The 12,398-nt window shown below is 41.2% G+C and overlaps 1 non-coding gene across 1 annotated transcript; it reads left to right on the top strand.

Moving 5' to 3' along the window:
- Positions 1-6,253: 6,253 nt before the first annotated feature.
- Positions 6,254-6,357, top strand: LOC112739102 (small nucleolar RNA R71). The gene has a single exon (XR_003170042.1). It is a non-coding gene; the product is annotated as a small nucleolar RNA R71 (small nucleolar RNA).
- Positions 6,358-12,398: the final 6,041 nt, after the last annotated feature.

Genomic DNA, 12,398 nt, shown 5'->3' with positions numbered 1-12,398 from the left:
CAAAAGGATAGTAAATTCTATTCCAGTATGATCGAGAACCTCCAAGATGATTAGCTATGCAGTGACAGCGCATCGGACCATTTTCATAGAGAGGAATAGGATGCAACCAACGACAAGGGTGATGCCTCCAGACGATTAGCCGTGCTATGACAGAGCATTTGGACCATTTTCCCGAGAGGATTGAAAGTAGCCATTGGCACCGGTGACATCCTTACACAAAGCCAGCCATAGAAAGGAGTAAGACGGATTGGATGAAGACAGCAGGAAAGCAGAGGTTCAGAGGAATGAATGCATCTCCATACGCTTATCTGAAATTCTCACCAATGATTTACATAAGTATTTCTATCCTTATTTTAGTATTAATTTCGAAAACTCCATAACTATTTTATATCCGCCTGACTGAGATTTACAAGGTGACCATAGCTTGCTTCATACCAACAATCTCCGTGGGATCGACCCTTACTCACGTAAGGTTTATTACTTGGACGACCCAGTACACTTGTTGGTTAGTTATGCGAAGTTGTGAAGATATGTTTAGACCATAGTTATGTGCATCCGTTTTTGGTGCCATCGCCAGGGAATCAATTTCGAACAGTAATTCACAACCTGAGTAACAATTTCGCATACCAGTATTCATGACAGATAGTTGTCTTCCCACCTTATGGTTGAACTAACTTAGCTAACTTATGATCACACCAAAAACTCATGAATGCACTTCCATATTATGAACTCCACTCTGGTCTTTTTGAAACACACTCATTCTCTTTTTCATCTGATTTAAAGGGACAAACATACAATTAAGTAGGGAGATGATGTGGTAACATAAAGACTAGCACACAGAGACCTTCTTCAACACCAAAAACTTAAAAGACAGAATTGAAAAAGGTTCCAACTACGAGTATCTACTAATGAAAAGTGCATTCGGACTTCCAATTTTCAACAATTCTGAGTATAATGGAATTAAGTGACAATACAACCTTCGGGTGATGATATCTAGTTGCTCTCTTTCTTTGTCATCATCCTAGTCCTTGCTACTTCACTTCCTTGGGTGAAGATGCACTATTTCCTCATAAGATTCCTGTAAAGTTATTGGAAGTTGCTTGTTCCCAAAGCACTTGAGACATAGTTAGCTTGTATGTGTGCTTGTGGCTGTTGAACTTACTTTGGTGTGCGAACACCAAACTTAGTTCCTTGCCCAGTACAAAACATTGCATATATGCAGAGAACCTCATATCTTGTTATTAATATAACAATTATTACTAAAGTCTAGCTACATCTAAGTGGTTTCCCTTGATTGGTTGGAGCTAGCAATGTGTTTTGGGAGTGGGGTGTAATTCTAATGTCTTTTGTGGAACACCAAACTTAGAATCACACTTTCACTCTTGACTTGTTTTGGTGTGGAACACCAAACTTAGCTCCTCACAATACCAGGGGAAACAACTTGTGATCCTTATTGAAATATAGATGAAAAGGAAACTACCTGAGGTTGGGTTGCCTCCCAACAGAGCGCTCTTTTATCGTCGCTAGCTCGACGGTTCCTCCTTTACTTGAGGTGGTAATTTACTCTGGGGTGTTCCCCCATGTTGCCCAGATAATGTTTGAGTCTATGTCTATTCACTGTAAAAGTCCTTTCAGAGCCTTCATCCATGATTTCGATATGTCCATAAGGTGAAACTTTTGTGACAAGAAAAGGTCTGGACCACCTTGATTTGAGTTTTCCTGGGAATAGTCTCAATTTGGAATTGTAGAGGAGTACTCGTTGCCCCTTTTTGAAACTCCTAGGTGCAAGATGCAGGTCATGTCTTCTCTTTGCCTTCTCTTTATACATCTTGGTGTTTTCATAGGCTTGTGACCTGAATTCCTCCATCTCTTGCAGCTGCAAGATCCTCTTTGCACCAGCAGCAATGCTGTCAAAGTTTAGTATCTTGATAGCCCAGAGAGCCTTGTGCTCCAGCTCCAGTGGTAAGTGACAAGCTTTCCCATAAACCAGTTGATAAGGGGACATCCCCAGTGGTGTTTTGAATGCTGTTCTGTATGCCCAAAGAGCATCATCTAGCTTCTTCGACCAATCCTTTCTTGATGCACCCACAGTCTTTTCCAGAATCCTCTTTAGCTCTCTGTTGGATATCTCAGTTTGTCCACTTGTTTGGGGATGATATGGTATAGCTACCTTATGTTTTACCCCATATCGTAGGAGAAGATCTTCTAGTGGTTTGTTACAAAAATGGCTCCCTCCATCACTGATGAGTGCTCGTGGGACTCCAAACCGGCTAAAGATATTCTTCCTGAGGAAGTTCATGACAACCTTGTTATCATTTGTTGGGGTTGTAATAGCCTCTACCCACTTGGAGACGTAATCTACTGCCACCAAAATGTAATTGTTTGCATATGAGGTTGGGAATGGTCCCATGAAATCAATTCCCCACACATCAAACAGTTCCAGTTCCAAGATGAAATTCTGTGGCATCTCATTTCTTTTGGGCAAGTTTCCAGATCTTTGGCATTCATTGCAGCTCTTTACCAGTTCTTTTGCATCTTTGAAAAGGGTAGGCCAAAAGAATCCGCTTTGTAACACTTTTGCTGCAGTTCTATCTCCTCTAAAATGTCCTCCATAACATGAGCCGTGGCAATTCCATAGGACCTCTCGTCCTTCTTCTACTGAAACACATCTTCTAAGGATCCCATCTGAACACTTCTTGAAGAGGTATGGCTCATCCCAGACAAAGTATTTTGCATCATTCATGAGCTTCCTTTTTTGATGTTTATTTATCTCTGGAGGTAATGCTCCAGATGCCTTGAAGTTGGCAATGTCTGCGAACCATGGTGCTTTGTGAACTGTCATCAACTGCTCATCTGGGAAGAGTTCGTTCACACTTGTATCATGTGCTCCACCTTTATCATGAGGGATCCTGGATAGGTGATCTGCTACCTTGTTTTCCACTCCTTTCTTGTCTCTGATTTCAATATTGAATTCCTGCAACAATAAGATCCATCTTATTAGTCTTGGTTTTGATTCTTGCTTGGCAAACAAATATTTAAGTGCTGTGTGATCTGTAAAAACAATCACTTTAGCACCAATTAGGTATGATCTAAACTTGTCAAATGCAAAAACTATTGCTAGTAACTCCTTTTCAGTAGTAGTATAATTTCTCTGAGTATCATTAAGAACTTTGCTAGCATAGTATATCACATGGACTAAGTTGTCTTTCCTCTGTCCTAACATTGCCCCAACTGCAAAATCAGATACATCACACATCAATTCAAACGGTAAATTCCAATCAGGTGGGGAAATGATAGGAGCAGAGGACAACCTCATTTTCAAATTTTCAAAGGCTAACATGCATGTTTCATCAAAGATGAATGGTGTATCAGATATAAGGAGATTGCTTAAGGGCTTGGCTATCTTTGAAAAATCTTTAATAAATCTTCTGTAGAAACCAGCATGCCCCAAAAAACTCCTAATTGCCCTGACATCACTGGGTGGAGGCATTTTTTCAATGAGTTCTACTTTAGCTTTGTCAACCTCAATGCCTTGGTTAGAAACCTTGTGACCCAGGACTATTCCTCCTGTCACCATAAAGTGACATTTCTCCCAGTTCAAGACCAAATTGGTCTCTTGGCATCTTTTCAATACCAAGGCGAGGTGATGTAGACAACTAGGGAAGCAATCTCCGAATACCGAGAAATCATCCATAAAAACTTCAATGAATTTTTCTATCATATCTGAAAAGATAGAAAGCATGCAGCGTTGGAAAGTTGCAGGTGCATTACATAGCCCAAATGGCATGCGCCTGTAGGCAAATACTCCATATGAGCAAGTGAATGAGGTTTCCTCTTGATCTCTGGGATCAACCACTTTTTGGTTATATCCTGAATAACCGTCGAGAAAATAATAATATGCGTGCCCTGCAAGTCTTTCCAACATCTGATCCATGAATGGAAGGGGGAAATGGTCTTTTCGTGTAGCCTCATTGAGCTTCCTGTAGTTTATGCACATCCACCATCCTGTGACTGTCCTTGTAGGAATTAATTCGTTCTTCTCATTGGGAACCACGGTGATTCCTCCTTTTTTTTGGGACAACATGCACGGGGCTAACCCAGGGGCTGTCTGAGATCGGGTAGATCACCCCTCCCTGCCATAACTTCATAACTTCTTTCTGTACTACTTCCTTCATGATAGGGTTCAACCTTCTTTGGGATTGAATGGATGGTTTGGCATCATCTTCCAGCAGTATCTTGTGCATGCATATGGCTGAATTTATCCCCTTTAAGTCAGCAAGAGTCCAACCAATGGCATCTTTGTGTTGTCGCAGTACTTTGAGCAATTCTTCCTCTTGATCTTGGCTGAGGCATGAACTTATGATCACTAGGTAACTTTCATGTTCTCCTAAGTATGCATATTTGAGAGTGGGTGGTAGTGCTTTAAGTTCAAGTTTGGGTGCTTCTGACTTTTCGTTTTCTTCCTTTGGTGCACCTTGTATATGAATCTCTGCTGTTGCAACCTCTTCAATTGATTCAGATTCCTCATCTACCAATCTCTCAGGTTCTTCAGGTTCTTCTTCTCCAAAATTCTCTTGCACTTCCTCCTCAAGTACATCTAACCTCATGCATTCCCCTAATTGTTCTTGTGGGTAACTCATGGCCTTGAACACATTGAATGTCATCTTTTCATTGTGTAGTCTTAAGGTAAGATCACCTTTTTGCACATCAATGACAGCTCCAGCTGTGGCCAAGAACGGCCTTCCCAGGATGATGGAAGCCTTGGCTTCCTCCTGCATGTCCAGCACTACAAAGTCTACTAGGAAGATAAAATCTCCCACTTTCACCAGCAAATCTTCTACGACGCCATGCAAGAACTTGAACGATCTGTCTGCCAACTGTAGGGCCATTTTTGTTGGTTTAGCCTCCTCTATCTTCATCTTCCTCATCATAGCTACTGACATCAAGTTGATGCTGGCTCCTAAGTCACAAAGGGCTTTCTCCACTGTGATTTCCCCTATAATGCAAGGGATCTGAAAACTCCCAGGATCCTTCAATTTTTGGGGCAGTTTGTGCTGAATGATAGCACTACATTCTTCTGTTAGTATCACAGTCTCGTTGTTCTTCCAACTTCTTTTCTTAGTCATGAGCTCCTTCAAGAACTTGGCGTAGAGTGGCATTTGTTCTATTGCTTCAGCAAAGGGTATGTTGATTTGCAGCTTCTTGAAGATTTCCAAAAATCTCGAAAACTGATTGTCATCTCCCTTCTTCTTTAGTTGCTGAGGGTATGGGACTCTTGGGATGTCTGGTTTCGGCACTCCTCCCCCTTTTTGTGAACTCAAAGTCAGAACTTGAGCTTCGTCCTGCTCTTCTTCCTCTTTATTTGAGTCCTCTTCTTGTGGTTTCTGGGGGGGTTTCCTTTAGTTCCTTCCCACTCCAAAGGGTGATAGCCTGACACTCCTCCCTTTTGGTTGAGTTAGTTTTACTGCGAAGGTTGTGGCTGGGAATTTGCTTGGATAAATAGCCAATTTGTGTCTCAAGTTTCTTGATGGCAGGATCCTAATTCTGCATATTTGACTGCACTTCCTCTCTGAATGCTTTACTGTCCTGGATGTCCTTGCATATACCTTCAACTAGATTTTCAATCCTTGAGATTCTTTCATCAAATGATGATAGGTCAGGTTGAGGAGGGTTGTTCTGGCCTTGATATGAATGTGGAGAGGTGTTGTTATTGGGATGTTGATATGGTCTAGAGGTGAAGTGTTGGTGGGATGCATTGTTTGGATTTGGGCGCCTTTGATCAAGGCTTTGGTCTTGTTGATTTCCCCACCCAAAGTTTGGGTGATTCCTCCATCCAGGGTTGTAGTTCTTGGAGTAAGGATCATGGTTCTGCCTAGGTGAATTCCCAATCTAGTTGGCTTGCTCCTGACTACCCTCTGCTTCTTCATTCACTCCTTCTTGGGTTGTTGATGAAGTGGAGATTGTTGCCACTTGGTTCCTCTCCATCTTCTTGGTGAGGTCAGCCAGCTGTTGGGTAATGAGCTTGTTTTGGGCCAACAGAGCATCTACATTGTTTAGCTCCATTACTCCTCTTGTGTTCCCTCTTTCGGAAGCATAGAAGTAGTCGTTCTCTGCTACTGTTTCAATGACATCTATAGCCTCCTCAATGGTTTTCTTCTTGTTCAAAGATCCTCCGGATGAATGGTCTACGGCCTTCTTTGACTCATAAGAGTGCCCTTCATAGATAATGTGCAGCTGCACCCATTCGTTGAACATGTCAGGTGGACACCTCCTTCTCAGGTCTTTAAACCTCTCCCATGCTTCATATAGAGTCTCACCATCTTGTTGCCTGAAGGTTTAGACCTCAGCTCTCAGCCTATTGATTCTTTGAGGTGGGTAAAATCTTGCTAAGAATTTGTTCACCACGTCTTCCCAAGTTGTCAAGCTTTCCCTTGGAAAAGATTCCAGCCACTTGGCTGCCTTATCCCTGAGTGAGAATGGAAATAAGAGTAGTCTATAGGCGTCAGGATGAACACCATTAGACTTCACTGTGTCACATATTCTCAGGAAGGTGGTTAAATATTGATTTGGGTCCTCTTGGACACTTCCTCCGAACGAACAGTTGTTCTGTACAAGGGTGATGAGCTGTGGCTTCAGTTCAAAATTGTTGGCATGGATGGTTGGCTTTTGAATGCTATGGTGCACGAATTGTGAATCACACTTTTCACACTTGTACCACTAACCAGCAAGTGCACTAGGTCGTCCAAGTAATACCTTACGTGAGTAAGGGTCGAATCCCACGGAGATTGTTGGTTTGAAGCAATCTATGGTTATCTTGCAATTCTTAGTCAGGAAGTCAATTATATTTATCAGTTGAGTTGCGAATAAACAAGAGAGCATGGATTAAAGGTTACTTGTTATGCAGTAATGGATAATATGTTGGAGTTTTGGAGATGCTTTGTCTTCAGAATCTCTGCTTTCCTTTGTCCTCTGATTCATGCACGCACGTCCTCCTATGGTAAGCTGTGTGTAGGTGGATCACTGTTGTCAATGGCTACCATCCATCCTTCGAGTGAACAGGGTCCAGGTGCGCTGTCACCGCACGGCTAATCATCTGCAGGTTCTCAGTCGTACCAGAATAGGATTTACTATCCTTTTGCGTCTGTCACTACGCCCAGCACTCGCGAGTTTGAAGTTCGTCACAGCTATCCAATCCCAGAATCCTACTCGGAATACCACAGACAAGGTTTAGACTTTCCAGATTCTCATGAATGCCGCCATCAATCTAGCTTATACCACGGAGATTCTGATTAGGGAATCTAAGAGATATTCATTCAATCTGATGTAGAACGGAAGTGATTGTCAGACACACGTTCATGGATTGAGAAAGGTGATGAGTGTCACTGATCATCACCTTCTCCATAGTTAGGCGCGAATGGATATCTTAGATAGGAACACGCATGTTTGAATGGGAAACAGAAATACTTGCATTAATTCATCGAGACACAGCAGGGCTCCTCACCCCCCAACAATGGAGTTTAGAGACTCATGCCGTCAAAGAGTATAAAGTTTTGATCTAAAAAATTTCATGAGATGCAAAATAAATCTCTAAAATTTGTTTAAATACTAAACTAGTAACCTAGGTTTACAGAAAATGAGTAAACTATAACAGATAGTGCAGAAATCCACTTCTGGGGCCTACTTGGTGTGTGCTGGGGCTTAGACTAAAGCTTCTCACGTGCCTGGGGCTGTTTTGGGCGTTCAACGCCAGCTTTGGATCCTTTTCTGGCATTGAACTCCAACTTGCAACTTGTTTCTGGCGCTGGACGCCAGAATTGGGCAGAGAGCTGGCGTTGAACGCCACTTTACATCGTCTATCCTTGAGCAAAGTATGGACTATTATATATTTCTGGAAAGCCTTAGATGTCTACTTTCCAACGCAATTGGAAGCACGCCATTTGGAGTTCTGTAGCTCCAGAAAATCCATTTTGAGTGCAGAGAGGTCAGAATCCAATAGCATCAGCAGTCCTTTTACAGCCTGAATCAGATTTTTGCTCAGCTCCCTTAATTTCAGCCAGAAAATACCTGAAATTACAGAAAAATACACAAACTCATAGTAGAGTCCAGAAATGTGGATTTTTCCTAGAAACTAATGAAAATAAACTAAAAACCAACTAAAACATACTAAAATCTATATGAAATTAACCCCAAAAAGCGTATAAAATATCCGCTCATCACAACACCAAACTTGAGCTGTTGCTTGTCCTCAAGCAACTAGACAAATAAAATAGAAGACTAATAAGTCAAGAAGCAATAATATCTCAGAGTTTTTGAGTGAAGCTCAGATTCTAATTAGATGAGCGGGACTAGTAGCTTTTTGCTTCCGAACAGTTTTGGCATCTCACTTTATCCATTGAAGCTCAGAGTGATTGGCATCTATAGGAACTTAGAATTCAGATAGTGTTATTGATTCTCCTATTTCAGTATGATGATTCTTTAACACAGCTACTTTATGAGTCTTGGCCGTGGCCCTAAGCACCTTGTTTTCCAGTATTACCACCGGATACATAAATGCCACAGACACATAATTGGATGAACCCTTTTAGATTGTGACTCAGCTTTGCTAAAGTCCCCAATTAGAGGTGTCCAGGGTTCTTAAGCACACTCTTCTTTTTTCTTTGGACCTTGACTTTAACCGCTCAGTCTCAAGTTTTCACTTGACACCTTCACGCCACAAGCACATGGCTAGGGATAGCTTGGTTTAGCCGCTTAGGCCAGGATTTTATTCCTTTAGGCCCTCCTATCCACTGATGCTCAAAGCCTTGGGATCCTTTCTATTACCCTTGCCTTTTGGTTTTAAGAGCTTTGGCTTTTTCTGCTTGCTTTCTCTTTCTCTCTCTTTTTTTTTTCTGCAAGCTTTGTTCTTTGCTGCTTTTTCTTGCTTCAAGAATCATTTTTATGATTTTTCAGATTATCAATAACATGTCTCATGTTCATCATTCTTTCAAGAGCCAACATATTTAACAGTCTTAAATAACAAATTCAAAAGACATATGCACTGTTCAAGCATTCATTCAAAAGACAGAAAGCATTGCCACCACATGTTACTAATTAGAATTTTTCTTATTAAAAACTTGAATTTTATTGCCTCTTATTCAAAAGATCTACTATTTTATTCATGTTTGCTGATGATGAGAAAAATAGACTATAACTTAATTGGAGGTAAAATCAAAATAGACACTAATTACTACTATATGACTCCTAAGGTAAACTCTTATAACGACAACTATCACAAAGTTAAAGCAGAAATTGGAATTTAACAACCTTTGTTCTGGGAAGTGGATGTTCCTCGGATTTGTGGGGTGCTTGGTCCTTCAAGAGATCATTTCTGGCACTTCAATTCCCTCAAGTCACGCCCTTGCTCTTCCTGTTCTTTAATCAAATAGCAAAGAATTTGACTTTGTTCCTTCTGTTCCTTTATTATTTGTTCCATAGCTTCTTGCATCTTGGTAACTGATGTTTCAAGATACTCCCAATATTCAGATTGAGGAATTTCTGGGAGAAATTCCTGTGTTTTCTTCTTGATGGGGTCATCCTGTGCTTGTTGTTTTTCCATTGATACTTTGGTGATTGGTTTCTCAATTGAGATATACTCAGTTATTCCCATCCTTACTCCAGCGTCCTTGCAGAGCAGAGAAATCAAGCTTGGGTAAGCCAACCTGGCCTCTTTAGAATTTTTATTAGCAATTTTGTAGAATTCAGTTGAAATCAGTTGATGAACTTCCACTTTTTTTCCCATCATGATGCAATAGATCATCACTGCTCTTTTAACAGTGACTTCAGAACGGTTGCTGGTGGGCAGCAGAGAATGCCCAATGAAGTCCAGCCATCCTCTGGCGACTGGTTTGAGATCTTCTCTTTTGAGTTGATTTGGGACACCCTTCGTGCTGGTGGTCCACCTGGCTCCAGAGATACATATATCCTCTAGAATCTTATCTAGGCCCTTGTCTGTTCTCATCATTCTCCTGTTGAAAGAGTCTGGATCATCTTTCAGCTGAGGTAGCTTTAAGATCTCCCTAATCTTGTCAGGGTTGGTATGAACAATCTTTCCTCTGACCACGGTCCGATATTCATAGAAAGCAGTTCCAGATAGTTTTTGCTTGTCTGTCTGCCACATGTTAGCATAGAACTCCTGGACCATATTCCTTCCCACTTTCGTCTCGGGATTAGCTAGGACCTCCCAGTTCCTGATTCGAATTTGCTCCTGGATCTCCGGATATTCGTCTTCTTTCAGATCAAATCTAACTTCCGGGATCACTGATCTTAGACCCATTATTTTGTAATAATGGTATGAATGTTCTTTAGATAAGAACTTTCCTTGATTTCAAAGTGGTTTTGGAACGCTCTCTTTCTTGCCTCTTGAAGTGGGTTGTTTTCCCTTAGGAGCCATGATCTTAGTGATCACGGATAAACACACCAAACTTAGAGGTTTGCTTGTCCTCAAGCAAAAGAAAAGAAAGAAGAGGGATAGAAGGAGAGCTAGGTGCAATTGTTGATGGAGGGGGGGAAGCCGAACCCATATTTAAAGGGAGGGGGGTGGGTTCAAAAATTTAGAAAAGATATGATAAAAAAGATTGATTTGGAAAAGATAAGATAGAAGATATGATAAGAGAGGATATAGTTTAAAATTGAAAAGATATGAAAAATTTTTGAAAAAGATAAATCTAGATTTTGAAAAAGATAATGTGGAGATTTGAAAAAGATATTGATGAGTTGAAAAGATTTTTGGAAAAGAGTTGAATTGGATTGAAAAAGAGGATTTGTGCTTATGGATTAAGATACATTTGATATTTTTAAAGTAGGATTTTTAGAAATTAAGGATTTTAGAAATCAAGGTTCTTAACATGTGTATGCAAGAAATCATGATTTGGAACATGGAAATTAAAATTAGAATGAAAAATATGAAGAAGAAACGAATTTACCTCCGTCCCATCATCCTGGCGTTTGAACGCCCAAACGCTGCCTGTTTTGGGCGTTCAACGCCCAAATGCTGCTCTCCTGGGCGTTCAACGCCCAGTTGTTGCCCTTTTCTGGCGTTGAACGCCAGATTGCTATCCTTACTGGCGTTCAGCGCCCACTGGATGCCTCTTTTGGGCGCTGAACGCCCAAAACAGGCTCTTACTGGCGTTTTCTTGCCAGTGAACTCTTTTTCTCTGTTTTGTGTGCAGATTCCTTCTGTAACCCTGTGAACTTATGCAATTGATTTTTTACCTTGTTATTAATGAACTTTATATAAACAAATAAAAATAAAAATAGGGCAAAATGCTTAGAGGATTGATGCCCCATGGCTGGGTTGCCTCCCAGCAAGCGCTTCTTTATTGTCTTTAGCTGGACCTTGCTGAGCTTTTAATCTAGCTTCAGCCTTGAGCACTCTTGCTCAACGTTGCCTTCAAGATAATGCTTGATTCTCTGTCCATTGATAATGAACTTCTTATCAAAATCAATATCTTGAAGCTCCACATAACCATATGGTGATACACTTGTAATCAAATATGGTCCCCTCCACCGGGATTTCAGTTTCCCGGGGAATAGCCTGAGTCTAGAGTTAAACAGTAGAACTTTCTGTCCTGGTTCAAAGATTCTAGATGACAGGTTTCTATCATGCCACTTTTTTTATTTCTCTTTATAAAGCTTGGCATTTTCGAAAGCAGTGAATCTGAATTTCTCTAGCTCATTCAGCTGGAGCAATCTTTTTTCTCCTGCTAATTTGGCATCAAAGTTTAGGAATCTGGCTGCCCAGTAGGATTTATGTTCCAGTTTCACGGGCAGGTGACATGCCTTACCATACACAAGTTGGTATGGAGAGGTCCCTATAGGGGTCTTGAATGCTGTTCTGTAAGCCCACAGAGCATCATCCAAGCTCCGTGCCCAATTCTTTCTACGGGTACTTACTGTCCATTCTAGGATTCTCTTTAATTCTCTGTTAGAGACTTCAGCTTGCCCATTAGTTTGTGGATGATATGGAGTAGCTACCTTGTGGCGAATCCCCATACCGAACCATGGCAGAGTAAAGCTGTTTGTTGCAGAAGTGAGTGCCTCCATCACTGATCAGTACTCTAGGGACACCAAACCTGCTAAAGATATATTTCTGGAGGAACTTCAGCACTGTTTTAGTATCATTGGTGGGTGTGGCAATGGCCTCAACCCATTTTGATACATAGTCAACTGCCACCAGAATATAAGTGTTTGAGAATGATGGTGGGAAAGGTCCCATGAAGTCAATTCCCGATACGTCAAACAACTCAATCTCCAAGATTCCTTGTTGAGGCATGGCGTAACCATGGGGCAGATTACCAGCTCTTTGGCAACTGTCACAGTTACGTACAAACTCTCGAGAATCTCTATAGAGTGTGGGCCAA

This window comes from Arachis hypogaea, chromosome 13 (assembly GCF_003086295.3).
Source record: "Arachis hypogaea cultivar Tifrunner chromosome 13, arahy.Tifrunner.gnm2.J5K5, whole genome shotgun sequence".
Classification (NCBI taxonomy): Eukaryota; Viridiplantae; Streptophyta; class Magnoliopsida; order Fabales; family Fabaceae; genus Arachis; species Arachis hypogaea.
This window is presented reverse-complemented; position numbering and strand designations above follow the sequence as displayed.